The sequence below is a fragment of the Paramormyrops kingsleyae genome, chromosome 13, assembly GCF_048594095.1.
Source record: "Paramormyrops kingsleyae isolate MSU_618 chromosome 13, PKINGS_0.4, whole genome shotgun sequence".
NCBI classification, from domain to species: Eukaryota; Metazoa; Chordata; class Actinopteri; order Osteoglossiformes; family Mormyridae; genus Paramormyrops; species Paramormyrops kingsleyae.
Window position 1 is genome coordinate 22,839,213 of NC_132809.1, and position 17,901 is coordinate 22,857,113.

Here is a 17,901-nt window from a genome sequence, read left to right on the forward strand (position 1 = left end):
ATGACGCTAAATAAAGGCTTAGATGCTGGCGTTTTACGTTTGTTGAAAGATGGCGTGAAATTACACACTTCTTTCGAAAAGCCTGAGGCACGGTGAAGCATGGATGGTATGATTACTGTGAATATGTCCTATTCTGAAGCGTTAATAAGAAGAACGAACATGTCTCTATTTACACAGATATTGTTGGTCTCTTGGGTCAGGGTAAGTATTTAATTGTAAAACTAAATTGCCAAAATAGTTATCAAGGTGTGCTGTAAGCCTGCAAGGACTGGGTAACTTTAGGGTCAGATGAATGTCTCTTTGTGTCACAGACAATGAAAAGCAGCCCTGATACACAGAACAGAAGCAGCCTTTGTCCTCCCTTCACGTGTATTGAAACGGTTTCAAGAGCTGTTTGGAATCATTGTTAGAAGCTCTCGTCCCTGTCTATTTGGGTCTGTCGTCATGGAGACACAGGGTAAATACAGGGAGTCGGCTCCGGAGCACTGCTGTGGATTTATGGGAGTATTTTTTTTCCCTCCGGAGGATGACATCTCACTTTGGAAAATATTCTCCAGGCCATCTGTTTGTCTTCACTAGGAGGAGTGGGGAAGAGTGCCCCGGGTGGAGCAGAAGTGTCTACTTCAGCAGGAACTCAGAGGCAAATAAGAATAGGTCAGTCTCTAGGATGTTTCTGAACTGACTCCACAGAGTGGAATTTCTCCACAGATGATATACACCACTAGGATCCAGAGTATATCCTCAGAGCTGATATACCCGCCCACAGATGATATACACTTGCAGGGTCCAGAGTATATCCTCAGAGCTGATATACCCGCCCACAGATGATATACACTTCCAGGGTCCAGAGTATATCTTCAGAGCTGATATACCCACCCACAGATGATATACACCACTAGGATCCAGAGTATATCCTCAGAGCTGATATACCCACCCACAGATGATATACACCACTAGGATCCAGAGTATATCCTCAGAGCTGATATACCCACCCACAGATGATATACACCACTAGGATCCAGAGTATATCCTCAGAGCTGATATACCCACCCACAGATGATATACACCACTAGGATCCAGAGTATATCCTCAGAGCTGATATACCCACCCACAGATGATATACACCACTAGGATCCAGAGTATATCTTCAGAGCTGATATACCCACCCACAGATGATATACACCAGCAGGGTCCAGAGTATATCCTCAGAGCTGATATACCCGCCCACAGATGATATACACCGCCAGGGTCCAGAGTATATCTTCAGTGCTGATATACCCACCCACAGATGATATACACCAGCAGGGTCCAGAGTATATCCTCAGAGCTGATATACCCGCCCACAGATGATATACACCACTAGGATCCAGAGTATATCTTCAGAGCTGATATACCCACCCACAGATGATATACACCAGCAGGGTCCAGAGTATATCCTCAGAGCTGATATACCCGCCCACAGATGATATACACCAGCAGGGTCCAGAGTATATCCTCAGAGCTGATATACCCGCCCACAGATGATATACACCACTAGGATCCAGAGTATATCTTCAGAGCTGATATACCCACCCACAGATGATATACACCAGCAGGGTCCAGAGTATATCCTCAGAGCTGATATACCCACCCACAGATGATATACACCACTAGGATCCAGAGTATATCTTCAGAGCTGATATACCCACCCACAGATGATATACACCAGCAGGGTCCAGAGTATATCCTCAGAGCTGATATACCCGCCCACAGATGATATACACCAGCAGGGTCCAGAATATATCCTCAGTGCTGATATATCCACCCATATGTGATTCTGCATTCAAGGGCCTTCATTCAATGGTGACACTCTATTGAAATGCAACCCCCCCACAAGAATTATGGTTGTATGTCCCTCAGTTACTCAGTTTGAGTAATGTCATGTGGGTGTTGGGGGTGTTACATTTTTTGTGAGGGCTGACACCCATTTGGCAGTCGCCAGGATTACCATTTACACGTCTCTTTCTGTAATTCCCCAGAGACAGAGAAGTTCAGCAGGATATTAAGAACACGCTGACTGCCCATGCATCTGGCTTTCTGAGACACCGACTGGCCACGAATGAGGCTCACTGGGGCGCTTTTGATGTCGGGAGGAGACGGACAATTCAGTGCTTGCTGGGGGAGTGCGCAATTAGTGCGGTTTGTACTTCTTTCAAAAGGAGCAATCGATTCACTGTTTTCCCTTACAAGTTGGCCTGGGGGAATGCAATAAAAACCAAGCGTTTTTAACATCAATGATCTCCTTAGGGCAAAGCAGTTTCCATGTCGTTCTGCTGGGTGGAGAGCTCTATCCAAAGCATCTAAGAGAATTCATCTCCACTCTCCCGCTCAGATCCCAAACACCAGGCTGTGGAATCTAACCGCACGACACAAATCTAATCTGTTTACACAAACTGGCCAGCGGCTCTCTGCTCTGTTTGACATAGAGCAAAGTAGCCATTGTCGGCCACACACAGGCACCTGCATCCTTATTATTGCTCAGTAGCTGGTTTCCACGGCTCGACATTCCCTCTTACACATTTATCTGTCTGTTGTATTCAGCTGCACCTTTCCAAAAGTGAGGCCCAGCCTTATGTTTACGCCGCGAGTTCTTCAGTTACTCCCGGTGCCTTTTTCATTCCGCCGGTGCGTGTTGGGACTCCTCGGTGTTAAGCATCTGTTAAGCATTAATGATGCTAACTGGCCCGTGTAACAGGGGGCCATCTGCACGCCAGTCACTGCGGGGCGAAATCCGGGCCTCGCGGAACTCCAAGCGGCTCCCCCCCCCCCCCAATAAAAAAGTCAGCAAGTGTTTAGCCGGCATGTTGGCATTCATTGGCCCTCTTCACATTCTACGCTGGGGGAGGGGGGAGATATTAGCAGGTGGGGGAGATGACTTTTAGCCTGCTTCTGTGTCTCATTTTATTTCTGCATTGTGTGGATGATGACCATCAGCCCCAGATCTGGGTCTACAATCTGAACAATTTATTCACTAATTTAAAGTGCAAAGTGTCAGCACAATGTGACGCATCTCAGTCCTCTCATTATGTTGATGTGCCAAAATGGAGGATAAAATAAGGGCAACGTAAACCCCCCCCTCCCCGCCCCACCCCACCCCACCCCGGTCAGGATCAAGTGTGCTGCAGAACGTCTGAGGCGCCCTGGAACCTGACACCCCCCCTATATCGCAACAGTGTGTCGAGCCAGCATAAACAATAAAACAAAAACTGGGAGAGTCTAAAAAAATAAATAGGGTGGGTCGTAAAATGCACGGAAAGGCCAATGGCCCATCATGCAGAGGCAGCCTGTTAGTGACTCACGCTGGCATTTCCAGCCCTCAGACCTAATCCCTGCCACTTCAGCTGCTCGCCCGTGATAGCGGTGCGTCTGGTTACACGCCAGCTCCGAGCGACCCGGCGATTTTAATGAAATGTTCTGTCGCTCCATTTTTTTTGCCAGGGAGCGGGGAGGGCGCTTCATCAAAGAGCTTACTGGACTGCTCAAATTAAGCATTCTGGATGCGTCCAAGTGCACAGCCTGCGTTAAAATCCTAATACCCCACTAATAACTCTTTATTCTTCAGCAGACTTGCAATTACTGAACCCAACATGCAACTCAAGGAGAACTAGAACTTACTGCAATGTTAATTTTGTAAGTATGTTGTAAGTATGTTGAGGTTTTGTTAGCTACACATCCTTGTAATACCCATTACGGGTTTTTTTCGGAGTAGGGTTCCTGTGATTCTGGAGCCTTTCCAGGATGCGCACTCTGTGAGAGAGGCAGGCGGGCCGGCCCGGACGGGCCCTCGACCCATGGCGGACCCGTTATGCATTGGAGGCTCTGCTCCATCTGGCTGCCTCAAGATCCGTTACATGTGACACAGCGTCACGCTGAAACAGCCAGAAAGAAAGCCCCCCCCCATCCTACAGGGTCCCTAAAAATGCACCCATGCTGTTTGCAAAGTGCTCAAGGTGCCGTGGTGAACCAGGTTACAACCAAAACACCCCACATCTACTGAGACAATAGCGACATGTTCCTCAGCCTTCTTGTAAATAAATGATCATAACCAAGATTATAATCACGGTTATATATAATGTGTAAGTATAGAGAGACCTTGTGAATGGGAACAGACGGCCCCGTAGAGACCCCCGTGAGCTGCGTGTTCACCTGTTGCCAAAGCTCTCACCGCAACACGAGCGCGCACGCTGTTTGGACAACAATGCCGCCACTTTGTAATTACACACGAGTGTAATTACCCACAATGCCCCTCAACTCTACCTTCTGCAGAAGGCTCCATGTTTCAGTGTTTAGTAGTAGTGTTTAAATGGCACTATGAAAACTTTAGAAATGAGACTGGTGACACTTTACTTAGCTGTCATCTGTAATATATTATAGATACCTTCACAGTACATTACAATCTTCGGTATAAACATTAATGAAGCATTACAGCATCTTCTATTGACAGGCATATGGCATTATAGTGTTGATTATAATACTTCATAAGCTACTATAAATTTCTCATCAATAATGCACTATAGATACCTTCACAATGCATTATAAAGGTATCTATAGTGCATTATAGATGAGAGCTTCATAAGGCAGTCATAATGCATTATAAACATGGCTATAATCTGTTATGCCTTTTTATAAATACTTATAGCCATGTTCATAATGTTTTATGAATGCATTGTAATGTGTTATGAATATGTTCATGTTTGTAGACATGGCTTTCATAGAAAGTGTTACCATAGCTGGGTGTAACTGGTCATGTGACCTGTCATCCCTGGTAATGTGCATCATAGCTGGGCATATCTCAGTGAAAGGCAGGTCCCCATGCTGTGAAATCACGGGTAACCAGATTCCGACTCATTCTGATTAATTCACGGCCAAAAGAGCTGCTGCGCTGTGTCGTTTTCTGATTCACTATCTGTCCCCATCCGTCCATCGTCCACCTATCTGGTAAAGGGTGGCAGAGGGAATATCTGTGCCTATTAATTCTCGATCCATTTCGAATTTCAAACTCAATGAATTATGCAGAATTATGAGTGCTGAGATTTAAATTGTTTTAAGCAATGCGTCTATTTGACCTCCACGTCATTTTAAAATCACACAACATTGGTGAAGTGGTCACAAATTACCTCAGCCTGCTAGCAAATAAACAAGCGCAGAGCCTTTTACTGGCAGCCCGAGGACAGCTGCCTTTTAAACGGCGGGAAGTTGACAGAGCCGTCGCTGCTCCCTGATTAGCTACGATCTTTTTGCACCTAATGCAGCAGTATGTTGACTTCCTGTCTCCTGCACATTATTCAGGTACCTTTGTTCTGTGTCCTAACCCTAAAGACAGGTATACCTTATTTTTAGCAAGCAGATTATAAGTGGCACCCGCACTGGGTGGCAGGCCCAGGGTAGGGTGATGATGGCGCTGGGGTGATAGTGAGGTAACACTGGGCTCTGTTATGGATGGTGAGACAGTTAAGGCTCCATCAGCTGCTCAGCTGGAGAGAATGAGATCCCCAAGCGACTGGATTTAGCGCAGAATCAAGTGCAGCCCACATGTCCCCCAGCCCTGTTCAGTGCTCACTGCCACTGCTGTCACTGGATCCCCGTCAGCTAAATCTGAGGTTTTAGTTTCGAACCTGAGCATTTGTTCCACAATTCTGAAGACCGCCCCCACCCCCCCACCCTCCTACTAATGGCAGCACGCCCCCCAGGTGTCTACTCTGCCAATCTGCCCGTCGCCCAACTCGTCTGCCAATCACGTTTAAGCTTCACTGAGGGAGCCCATACAATCCAGCCCGCCTGACAGCGAAGCTCCCATCCTGAATTCCCTGAGCCCCCATCCCAAATAAAGACCCAATCAGAGGCACTAAATGCTCTCTGAGCTCACGATGGCCTCGGATCTGCAATCCCCCCCCATGCTGGCTGCATCCATTATCAGCTATTAAATGTAATGTAATGCAATCTAATCAAAATAATCGCATACAGTCTAATTAATGTAACTCAAGACAGGCTGTCTACACAGCAGAATAATCGATTTTCTAAACGAACCTCTAAGCCCAACTTTTAAAAGCCATCCAGGACGGAACACGGTGTGATGCTAATGAGAGTGGGCTTTTGGCTGTGATAGGCCCGTTGGCCCGCTAGGGGCGGGGCTGTTTCCAATGGGCTTCCTGGCAGCGTGGCTGATTGAAGTTCCATGACTCGCGTTGCTTACCCTGCCCCCCCTGACACCGGCTATAAATAGAGCGGCATGCCCGGGCGGGGTGCCGAGTGGACACTGGGTGGGGGGGGGGGAGCACTTTTAAAATAGCTCACCATCACGGCAAAAGAGCAGCCTGGCGACTGGAGAATGATATCTGCCACAAAACTGCATTCTGGTCCGGAGATAGCTATGTGACCACGGAGCGGCGAGCTAATGCGGTGTGGGAGCTACAAGGCTGCTTGCAGACAGAGCATGTCATGCTCCTGATGCCGTCCACCCCCAACAGATAGTGGGGCAGATAGCCAGATAGCAGAGCGGGGCAGTTAGCAGGGCAGATAACAGCATGGGGCAGATAGTGGAGCAGAGAGAGGGCCGGTGAGCAGAAACCCCCGGGCATCTGAAACTACAGGCGGCCCGTGTTAAAAAAGCTCACCAGGGCGGATCATGCTGCTGCTCAGGCTGAGGGGGACCTGGCAGCATCTCTGTGGGTGTCAGCATATCGTGAGACCCCCCCCCCGCCGCCCCCCACCCTGCATGGAGGCATATCCCTGCTACACCCTTCTGGATGAGACTGCCTACACTTCCCAACTCAGAAGCTAGACCTGCTGCCCTGCCAGGCTCATAACCAATCAGGTGCCATTAAATGTACGCTGTTCCAAAGCATTCTGGGAAGGGAGGGGCCGCTGGTCTGTTTTGTCCTACAGTAAAGGAAACAATATATTTAAATTAAGGTATTTCTTCAGCTGATTTCTGATCAATTTCATCATGCATAGTTTAAACTGGTACACTAATTAGGAACAGCTGGTGTAATAACTATTTTTATCCCGTAGCGCTGAGATAAAGGGCGTGACCCCTAGTACTGCATTCCCAGTGTTTCGACACCCGTCCTGAACGCGACCCCACCCACATGCCATTCCGATGAGAGCCTCTTTTCTTTGATTCTTCTTCTCCAGAGGGCTGTAGCTGATCCTCTCTTCAGCTGAGTATTCTCTCTCTCTCTCTCGCTCTCTGTCCTCGTCGCACACAGTGGTTCACGCCAATGGCGCGTGTCGCTTTGATTAAACACCCCGTCTCCCGTCCTTTCAGGGTGCGTGCCTGCGCAGTTCCATCAGCGCGGTGGCGGGGGGGGTGGGGGGGTGTCAGCGTGATGCTTTGAGGGCCTCCTGTGTTTGTCTTCATTTGCATAAGTGCGTCCTGCTGTCTGTCGGGAGCGCTAATGAGTCCCCGGCAGGGGAAAATGCGGCAGGCGATCAGAGGAAAACAGCCTGGATATCTTTTAGGGTTTTTCTTTACGGCATTCATATCCATGATGTGTGCTGTGTGAGGCCCCACTGGTGTAGGGCATCACGGGGGGGAGGGGGGGGGGGGGGGGTATTCACCGAGGCCCCCTTGCTGCTTTTGCTGGTCAGATCTAGCAGCAGACCCCTGCCTCGGGCGCGTTAAAAATGTCACCGCCGGAACCGGCCTTTAAATCTCACTCCCACGGTGACCCAAAAATGTCCCCTGACGTGGTTTCCTGATGATACCCAGGGAAATGAGCTCACGGTTCCCGGAACACTTCGCTCTGGCCGGCAGCCAACCCACTAACATGCTAGATAACCTTTATGAGACTTTCCACCGAGCCAATAGCACTCTGAAGCCTTTTTGAACTCAGGATTTCTCTTATATGCTTTTTTGTCCATGCAACTTGCACTAATGTCGCATGCAAATGTGAGTGAAAAAGCACAGCGTCGCTGGGAGCTGCATTATGCTCTCGATGCCGGTTCACAGCGGGCGTCACGCCATCCTCAGCCTGTGATGGGTGTCCCTCAATTTCCTAGCTAAAAGCAGGAAATAAACGGTCCACTGCCCCTGCATCCCACTGCCCCTGCATTCCACTGCTCCTGCATCCCACTCCCCCTGCATCCCACTCCCCCTGCGTTTCATGGCTCCATCGAAGTAGTTCACTTTGTCTCTTCTTTATAATTGAAATCCATGAATAAAATTCTAAACAAATTCTGACAAATCACGGAGATCTGATACGTCTAAATATTCAGTTCAATGCCAGAGTAGCTTGAACTGGTTCTGTAATTAATGTTTGAAACTCTGGACACTGAGATACAAGCTGCTAATTGTACATACTTAGAATTTAAATATAGAACAAGGCACAGATGTTACATTCGGCAAGTTGTGATAAGGTTCTGCACAGATGACATCATCGGCGAGCCAAATGTGAGTCACGGCGAACTGGAGAACCGAAACTGCTTCTGTCCTGAGCCCTCGCAGCTGACGGATCGGCTCTGATGGCGCGAACAGCGGGGAGCTTCAGAAAGCTGGGAACTCCACGTGCCGGCCTTGTCCCTGGGGAACTGTGGAAGTTCTTTAGATATTAATGCAGCCTCTCCTAGACAGAGGGATGACATATAGGAGCGTGAAACCAGAGAATATTTAAGGAGTGGCACCGTGCATTAGGTCTTAGGCCCAGGCCAAAGGGTTTGGTACCGCACTCAAATTTTTAAAGTGGGAGGTGGTTGGTTCTTCTAAATTTTCATTTTACGAGTCTAAACAGTCTGAGTGTCCCCACAGTGTGATAAAAACATGTTATTTTTGACTTGTCCCCACAAGATAAACTAAATTTAATAAAAATCTGTGACTGCAATCAAAAAACTAAAAATGGCAGAAGTCTTGTATTTTGTTTTGTTACTTATGGTTAAGGTTAGGGCTTTGATTAGGGTTATGCCTGTGGAAAAGAGTCCCCACAAAAATATAGATACCTAATCTGTGTGTGTGTGTGTGTGTGTGTGTGTCTGCATGTTTATCCTTCACCATCTCGGTTTCCTCTGAGTGCCCCAGTTCCATCCCACAGTCCAAAAACAGACTAGGATGGACCGGCCTGTCGGAATAGGCAGTAGGGTGTGGGAGTGGTGCATCCTGGGAGCTTCCATGCCACATTTCCTGTGTTTCCCGGAATGAGCTTCAGGCTGTTTGTGACCCAGTGCTGCAGTACCAAAGATGGATGGATGAATGGATATTTCCATGGAAAGGCGTTCTGCTTGTTTTGCCCGGGTTCCTCCCCTGGGCCTCTGCTTCTGATGTCATTCTCTGCAAATTAACACTGGTAAAGGTCAACGCAACCAAAAGCCACCATCATGGACCCGAAATACAGCTGCGTTTAAACTTCTTCAGGAAGTCAGTGCATAGAACTTTATTAATACTAGCATTATTTCTCCTTATTTATAAAAGTGTGGTTACCCACTGCATGCTAAACATCTGACTCAGGAACGGATGGTGTAACCCAGCATCAACACAAAGATTTTGACAGATATGGTATCGTATAACGCACCAGCCAGCCTCACTGAGAGCTTAGTAAAGAGTTAACATGATGAGTCACACGTGATTTCCGACACCGACCACATGCACTCCGCTTCTTTGTTTAATTCCCGGTCCCAGGGAGCTGGAGGTGGGGAGGGAGTGGCATCAGCCCGGCATGCAGGCATGCAGTCGTGCAGAAACTGAGAACAAACAGAAGCAGGACAGGACTCCTCACCTTCAGGCCTGAAACCACCCAGACCGCCGTGTGATGCTTATAGTCTTCCTGCTGCATCCGTCATGCGGCTGCGGTTAAACTGCTAGTGCTGCGAACAGCAGAGACACTCAAATATAAATTAAAAGCATTTTATTCATCCATGCCTTTGATTAATTCAGATATTGCCCTGTCTTTTCACTATATTTTTACTGTATTTAATTACTTGCTTTGTCTATTTCTTTTCACTGTATTTTACTATATTTAATTGCTTGTCCTTATTATTATATTCACTCTTTTTTTCTCTGTACAGCACCTAGAGCTGCCTCTCTGTATGGAATGTGCCATATAAATAAACTTGCCTTGCCTTACCGAATACAATTGCTATAGATGCAGATCTAAGGTCAGTGTACAGTTGAGGCTGTACAGCTACGCAGGTCTAAGGTCAGTGTACAGTTGAGGCTGTACAGCTGTGCAGATCTAAGGTCAATGTACAGTTGAGGCTGTACAGCTGTGCAGATCTAAGGTCAGTGTACAGTCGAGGCTGTACAGCTACGCAGGTCTAAGGTCAGTGTACAGTTGAGGCTGTACAGCTGTGCAGATCTAAGGTCAATGTACGGTCGAGGCTGCACAGCTACGCAGGTCTAAGGTCAGTGTACAGTTGAGGCTGTACAGCTGTGCAGATCTAAGGTCAATGTACAGTTGAGGCTGTACAGCTGTGCAGATCTAAGGTCAGTGTACAGTCGAGGCTGTACAGCTACGCAGGTCTAAGGTCAGTGTACAGTTGAGGCTGTACAGCTGTGCAGATCTAAGGTCAATGTACGGTCGAGGCTGCACAGCTACGCAGGTCTAAGGTCAGTGTACAGTTGAGGCTGTACAGCTGTGCAGATCTAAGGTCAATGTACAGTTGAGGCTGTACAGCTGTGCAGATCTAAGGTCAGTGTACAGTCGAGGCTGTACAGCTACGCAGGTCTAAGGTCAGTGTACAGTTGAGGCTGTACAGGTGTGCAGATCTAAGGTCAGTGTACAGTCGAGGCTGTACAGCAACGCAGGTCTAAGGTCAGTGTACAGTTGAGGCTGTACAGCTGTGCAGATCTAAGGTCAATGTACAGTCGAGGCTGCACAGCTACGCAGGTCTAAGGTCAGCATACAGTCATGGCTTTAAAGCTGCACAGATCTAAGGTCAGTGTACAGTCGAGGCTGTACAGCTACGCAGGTCTAAGGTCAGCATACAGTCATGGCTTTAAAGTTGCACAGATCTAAGGTCAGTGTATAGTTGAGGTTGTAAGACTGCGCAGATCCAAGGTCAGTGTACAGTCAAGGTTGCACAGCTGCCCAGATCTAAGGTCAGTGTACAGTTGAGGTTGCACAGCTGCCCAGATCTAAGGTCAGTGTACAGTTGAGGTTGCACAGCTGCGCAGGTCTAAGGTCAGTGGTCTCTCCTTTTCTACACTATTACTGCCACCCTGACAAGCTCCCTCTTGATCCACTCAGCCACCAGGATAATGCCTCACAGCTTGGCTGAAAGTGTCTTTGATAACATACGTTTTATCTGGCTCCTTTTGCTTGATTCCACTCTATTTCCTGCTGGCTGTTGAACATGTCATGCTGTAAATTGCTTTTGCTGTGGCCGTAACGTCCCCCCGTTCCCTGCTCCTGGCTCCCCCCCTCTCTCTCCTGTGACGTCTTGGTGATATAGTGCACTAGCTGGGGTCCCCATGGTCATGTAGAGCTCCTTCTCCAGGCTGCAGATCATTTCCCAGGGCAGCTTCTACAAACGCTGTTGCTGGCATCCGCCACTATTCTCCTTTATTTATATTTTCCAGGTTTGCCCATTTGATTTTTCACACCCATGACAAACCCCTACATATCTAATGAATAAACTCTTACTAAACCAAATAATCAGCAATGGTGTGAATTGTTATATGTTAATCAATTGAAGCGGATAGTCTGAATTAGATAACATAAATGATTCATGTGTGTACACCACACACATTCATGCAGACACAGACTTATAAACACACATGAATAAATCATTAACATGGCTCTCTATCATTCATTATTTAGCACACCAAGCAAAGTTTTGACCAGGTTTTTAAGGACTATTCCCTGCAAACATTTGGCTTGTGAAAGTTTGTGAAAATTTGCTAAAATTACTAAAGAGCTCATATTCTTTGAATGAATCCTGTGTTTCCCAATCTGGTTCTCTGGGACTCACAGAAAGTCCACTGGTTTTTGCTCCCTCTGGTAGGGAGCTGGGAGGGAGCAAAAACATGGACCGGCTGTAGGTCCCCGAAGACCAGATTGGGAAACACTGCTGTAGACTGTTGTATCACTCATTTGGTTAAAGTCAAACTAAGTAAGCCTCTGTATAGCAATATAAAACAAGTGTCCTTCCCTGGACGATGGACTGCTGACATGTGTGGCCTCTCCTCACTGAGGTCCTGTTTTTCAGAGTTAATCGTTGGCATGGGATCACATGAACTTGCGGTAGCTAACCTATCAGGGCCACAGAACAACCCCGAAGTAGCCTGAAGCGCCCTCACGATGTGACTGCTACCTCTCGCGGCATCCGCTCCTCAAGCCGACAGCCCTCTGACACTACAGCTGTTGCTATGGAGACCATCTGCACAGACACGGCCGGCTGAGCGGATTGGCTTTTCCGCCTGCTGTCGCGAGCTCCCGCCAGCGTGATGGAGATGGCCCACACCTCGCCGTAAAGTTAAACACTAATCCAACCAGTGCTAACGTTGGCCACATCATGCCAGGTCAAATATCTCCTGTCGTATCTCGCCTGCAGGAAAACATCCCTTTGGTAAAACCTTTGGACCACAGACTTTTGACTTTCTGCTAGAATTCTTCTGTAAATTTCCACAGGTATTTGTGGATTTTTTTTTTTTAAAAGCTGTCGGTAAAACCATAAACGTAAATATGAGAATGAACGAACATTAAAATGGGAGCAGAGGGATGTGCAGCTTTCTGAATCGACTCGGTCACATTCTGCATTAAAGAAGCATCACCCATGTGAAGAAGGGGCTATCAACCGTGTTATTTCAAATGACTGTAGCGTTTCAAAGTCCTGCAGGGTTCATCGTTATTAGAAAAATATTTCATAATGTTAAATCTTAGTTGATATCCACCATGCCATAGAACTTTCCATCTCATTAAAAACACAAACCATTTGAAACACGACAGTGAAAGTAACTGTTAAGAGAATCTTGCTCCTTATTTTGTGACAAAGATTTTCCCCAACATTCCGACCAGATGCTCAAATTGACCTCCTACAGTGGAAAAGGATCTTTCACATTAAGACATTGACATTATTTATGTTTGTCGTTCAGTGATAAATAAAAAAGTCAAGTGTGTTAGTCATTTTCATTTTGGTTACGTTTCTTCTCTAGAGGCTTATTGTAGGTGGATCTACCTTAGCCAGGACAGGACCAGGACAAAACCACATTAAGTCAGGCACACGGCCTATAAAAACAAACATTTTCCACAGAATGTGTTCTATTCCACTGTTCTAAACAAAACTCTAGTCTTCTAGCAAAAAAAAACATATTAAATCAAAGTGTTTGCAGCAATAAAATACCTCATTGACCAACGATTTCGAGCTGCACCCATCTGTAGAGCAGTAACCCCTGATGGAAAGGCCCCGCCCTCTTTGGGAAACCCCACCCCCACTCTCTCCAGATATGAGGTCACGTGACCAAAGGTATTCAAGTGTGGCCAGTTTTATGATTTCATCGGGGAATCTCCTTTAAAAAAGAAATCCCCCCACATTCATTTAAAAACAAAATACATATTACTTTGTCACAATGAAATACATTAAAACAATATAATATATGCAATTTATAGTACTATATATTAGAGATTATTGTCACAGACACAGACACACAGATATATTTACAGATATATCCACAAAACTGAAAGTGAGCCACAGAATGATTGATAATGTCACATTATTTGCCACATTTAATGAACCCTCATGGCGTGTCTCTGAGCTGAAAATCACAAACCCATTGGTTGCTTGGCAGCGTGTTCCTGCTGATGAGCGGGAGATGTTCAGTTTTGACGTGTGTTTTTTAGGGCGGCACGGAACAGTGAGGATGTGGTGAGATGGGGTAAACCTTCGGGATACGAGGGGACTGTGACAGTAGTTATAGGTAATGAGGACATCAGCCCTGACCATTGGTGATCCAGAGACAAAACGGAGCGGAAGTCAAGATTAAATTGTAAGATTTACTGCCTTAAAAGGGGGTTCGGACTCTGTGCTGGTGATGGGAAGACTGTCGATTCAAATCTTGTGGTTGACAGAGTGATTTCACCATTGGGCCATTGAGCAATGGGCTTAACACTGAATTTCTCAGCTCATATTGCTCCACATACTGACTCTGATTTCTCAACTACATGCCACCGTTGATGAATCCATCTGCTAACTATATAATTTGACTTTTTAAATTATTTGATTATATTTTATTATGTTTACTGCCCTCTTAGCTACTGACTTGTGTTTGTCCTCGAGTAAAACAATGTCTTTGAAATGAAAAATCAGAAATTTAATTCAAGATCAGAATTCCGCCTGTGAGTCATTAACTAATAAGAGCTGTGAGGAAGACTCACGAGACGGTATGTATGCATTCGCTGTTTCAATAATAACACACTTTGGAGATGAAATGTAAATGTAAAACACCAGGAGTACATTTAGTAAAGTGACACACATAGAGTCCATGACTTTTTAATGTAATTCAAAAGCAGTATAGCACACAGCACTGTTTGTCTGCATCTGCCGTGACCTGACAGTATGTGGCATTGTGTAATCGCGTGTGCGCACTCGTTAGTGAGCGTGATCGTGCCCGTGAGGTGATTGGGATGTACGTGTGCGTGTCACAACATCTTTGTGTCTGACCTGTGCCGAGTTCCATTCCCCCTCACTGGGAGAATGAGTCAGCCTTTCAGGTAACACAAGAAAGGACTGAACCATGCCAAGAATGTCTTTATTAGGAAAAAAAAAAAACATGACATAATTTTTATATTATTAGAAACTGACATAATAAGGTCCAAAAGAGACAGCCAAGGCCCAGCCCTGTTACATGTCAGAACACAGAAAAGAAGAATGATTATAGGACAATGACAAACGTAACATATTGTAAGACTCATAAAATGCAGCCCTGCTGACTGCGGTGATGAAAAAGGAATTACTGTGTTCTCCCTAAATACATGATGCATTAGACTGTTGTGGACTTCAGGGAAATATACGTGAGGCAGCAGAAGTTAGGAAAGGGTTCCTGAAATGCAAACAGGACGAAGGCTGTCTGAGTAAGAGGAGCCTGGGACTTTAGAAGCTCTTCCTGACAACACGGCAGAAAAAGATTCAGGGATGAGGAGCGATATGGCTACACGAAGCATGTTTTCCGGAAGGACCTGGGAAAAGTCGTGTAAAGTATTTTTATTTATCTAAACAGAAGTTCTTATCCGAAACGATGCACCTGTTTGAGAAGGCCAGGTCAGCCGGCCCCTGAAGCAATCGGACGTTAATAGGATCTTGCTCAAGGACCGAATGGTAAAATCACGATGGTGGACTGGAGACTTGAACTTGCGAGTTCCCAATCCCACCATCACGTCCCACTGGCCACGCATGCTAACGTCAGTAATGTAGTGTCATACCTGTAATCGATATGCTTGACTAGTGTATCATTTCAGAGGTTTTTACTCGCACAATTATATGTTCTTTCTGGCCTGTCACTGTAGTGCCCAAACACTGATGTCGGGAAAACATGGACACAGTTTACAAAACTTTCACAGCAAGCTTTCTCAGATGAACAGCTCTCTCATAATACTCAAATTTCAAACTCACATTTGTTCTTCCTTACTGTACTTTTAAACTCTGTAGCTGTCTCTGCGTAAATCATAACATTACATGATCATATTGCATAATTTCTCTACATTGCCAAGCTGCTGCTGACACTATGATGTGAACACAATGATTAAATAATAACTTTTAAGTTATAACTAAATCAAAACGTATCATTAGTCATATTCATAACAATTGCATCTAAAACCAATAAACCATAACACACACATCAGATTTGTGCAAAGAGTTATTAACTGGCTTTTGATATCTGCTCATATCGAAACAATCTAAGGTGTGGTTTGAACAAGCAAGAAGATTCACCAGAGAAGTTCCACGTGGATGCAAATTCAAAAGTCCTTTCGGGTGCTGCATCCATCCAGGGAATTCAAATCGTTTAACCTGGTCAGAGTTGTGGCATATTTCATATTTTGGATTATTTTTAATTTATTATTTACTGTCTTTTTCTTTCAGTGGTCTCATGTTTTAGTTCCACTTAAGGGTAAGAATAAATAAGGGCATCACTGTACATGCACATTGCTAATTTTCTGTGTATGTCAATAGTCTCCCGTATTTAAGAGAAATAGCTATCACATGTCTGTGGAAGCCCCTCCTTCTTTCAGCTGCGCCAGTCTGCTATAACAGGAGAGGCACAGACTCTAATTATAACTACCTAAGGCTACTTTACTTTCAGTCTAATAATAGCCACTCGCACTAAAAGTTCATCACAGTGACATATCTATGGCTGTGTACCTCACTCTATCTCAGTTCAAATATCTTTGGCTGTGTACCTCATTCTATCTCAGTTCACATATCTTTGGCTTTGTAACTCACTCTGTCTCAGTTCACATATCTATGGCTGTGTACCTCACTCTATCTCAGTTCACATATCTATGGCTGTGTACCTCACTCTATCTCAGTTCACATATCTATGGCTGTGTACCTCACTCTATCTCAGTTCACATTTCTATAGCTGTGTACCTCACTCTATCTCAGTTCACATTTCTATAGCTGTGTACCTCACTCTTTCTCATGTCATATTTCTATGCCGCTCATACTCTGAATTTTTCTGTTATCGGTCTGTGCTGACTTTCCTCTGTAGTCCGTTTCAAACCTGTCTGCTACACAGACACTGCCAGCAGCTGCATGTACAATTACATATTCAACCCCCCCCCCCCCAGCAAAGATAATTGGATCATTTTCTTCTACTGAAGCGTCGTGTTCAGTGAAGATCTACCACAGCTTCTAGAATCTTGTGGGTGTTTCGGCAGAGAAGGTCAGGCCCCCGTACTCGCCTGTAATTGGCCGGTGATGGTGTAGAGTCGGTTTGCTCCGCACGTGTGAGGGTGTCAGCCTTATGGAAAGGTGCCGGCTGTCTGGGGCTCCTTGTTTGTGCCTGAGAACACTGAGCATCCACTCTCCTGGCTTTGGGCTGCCGTCTCTAAGCACCACAGCACTGTAACCTCCCAGTCTGCTGGCTGCTAACCAAATGCTGCTGACTGTGGCGGTCGAATGTATCGCCTAGAGGTATATGCACCCTAACATCACACGGCAGGCCAGTATAACTAAAGATGGCTGCCGGTACGCTGCCCCTGTGCTCATCACTGCAGCCTTACACCTCCTGGGTTAAGGGTTCAATGGCCATTTCAATGCTCCCCCCCACCCCCCCCCCGTGCTTAAATGAAAAAAATAAAACACATGCTGGGTTCTAGAAGGATACAAAACTGCTGTCACCTCATGGGCACAATCACACTCACTAATGAGTGCACTGTTTTGGAGGGAAGATTTGTACGGTTAATGAAAGAATGATGGGTAAGATAACAGGTCCGATCACTAGGCAGGATTACAACTTACTTAACTGATGCTCTTATGGAAAGCGGGGTCAGTCAGTCCCAGGAGTTTGGGGCTGAGGGCCTTGCTTTGGGACAAAAGAGGGAAATCAGTCCGCCAATCTAGGGGGATTCGAACTGGCAACCTTCCTCTCACAAGCACAGCATCGTATCCCATCCAGCTACACACGTTATTGGCAAAAAGAAGCCAATCAGCAGTGCTTTACATGGAAAACATTAATCCACAATTAATGCAGTATAAATTAGATAAACCATAGTTACAGCTGTAGCCCCCATCAAGCTTAAGTAGGTGGATACAGTATACTCAAGTATGTTGCAAATGAGGTTACATGTGCACAGGTTTGTTGTAAAGCTATATTTTATGCACAGTGGTGCAGTGGTTAGCACTGTGACCTCACACCTCTGGGACCTGGGTTCGAGTCTCCCTGTGTAGGGTTTCCCACAAAAGTTAAATTGCCCATAGGTGTGTGTGTGTGTGTGT

At 46.0% G+C, this 17,901-nt stretch overlaps 1 long non-coding RNA gene across 1 annotated transcript; it reads left to right on the forward strand.

The window, feature by feature from the left end:
- Positions 1-224: 224 nt before the first annotated feature.
- On the forward strand, positions 225-2,649 carry LOC140578206 (uncharacterized). Its single transcript, XR_011982295.1, has 3 exons — positions 225-457; positions 558-654; positions 2,019-2,649. It is a non-coding gene; the product is annotated as an uncharacterized lncRNA (long non-coding RNA).
- The last annotated feature ends 15,252 nt before the right edge of the window (positions 2,650-17,901 follow it).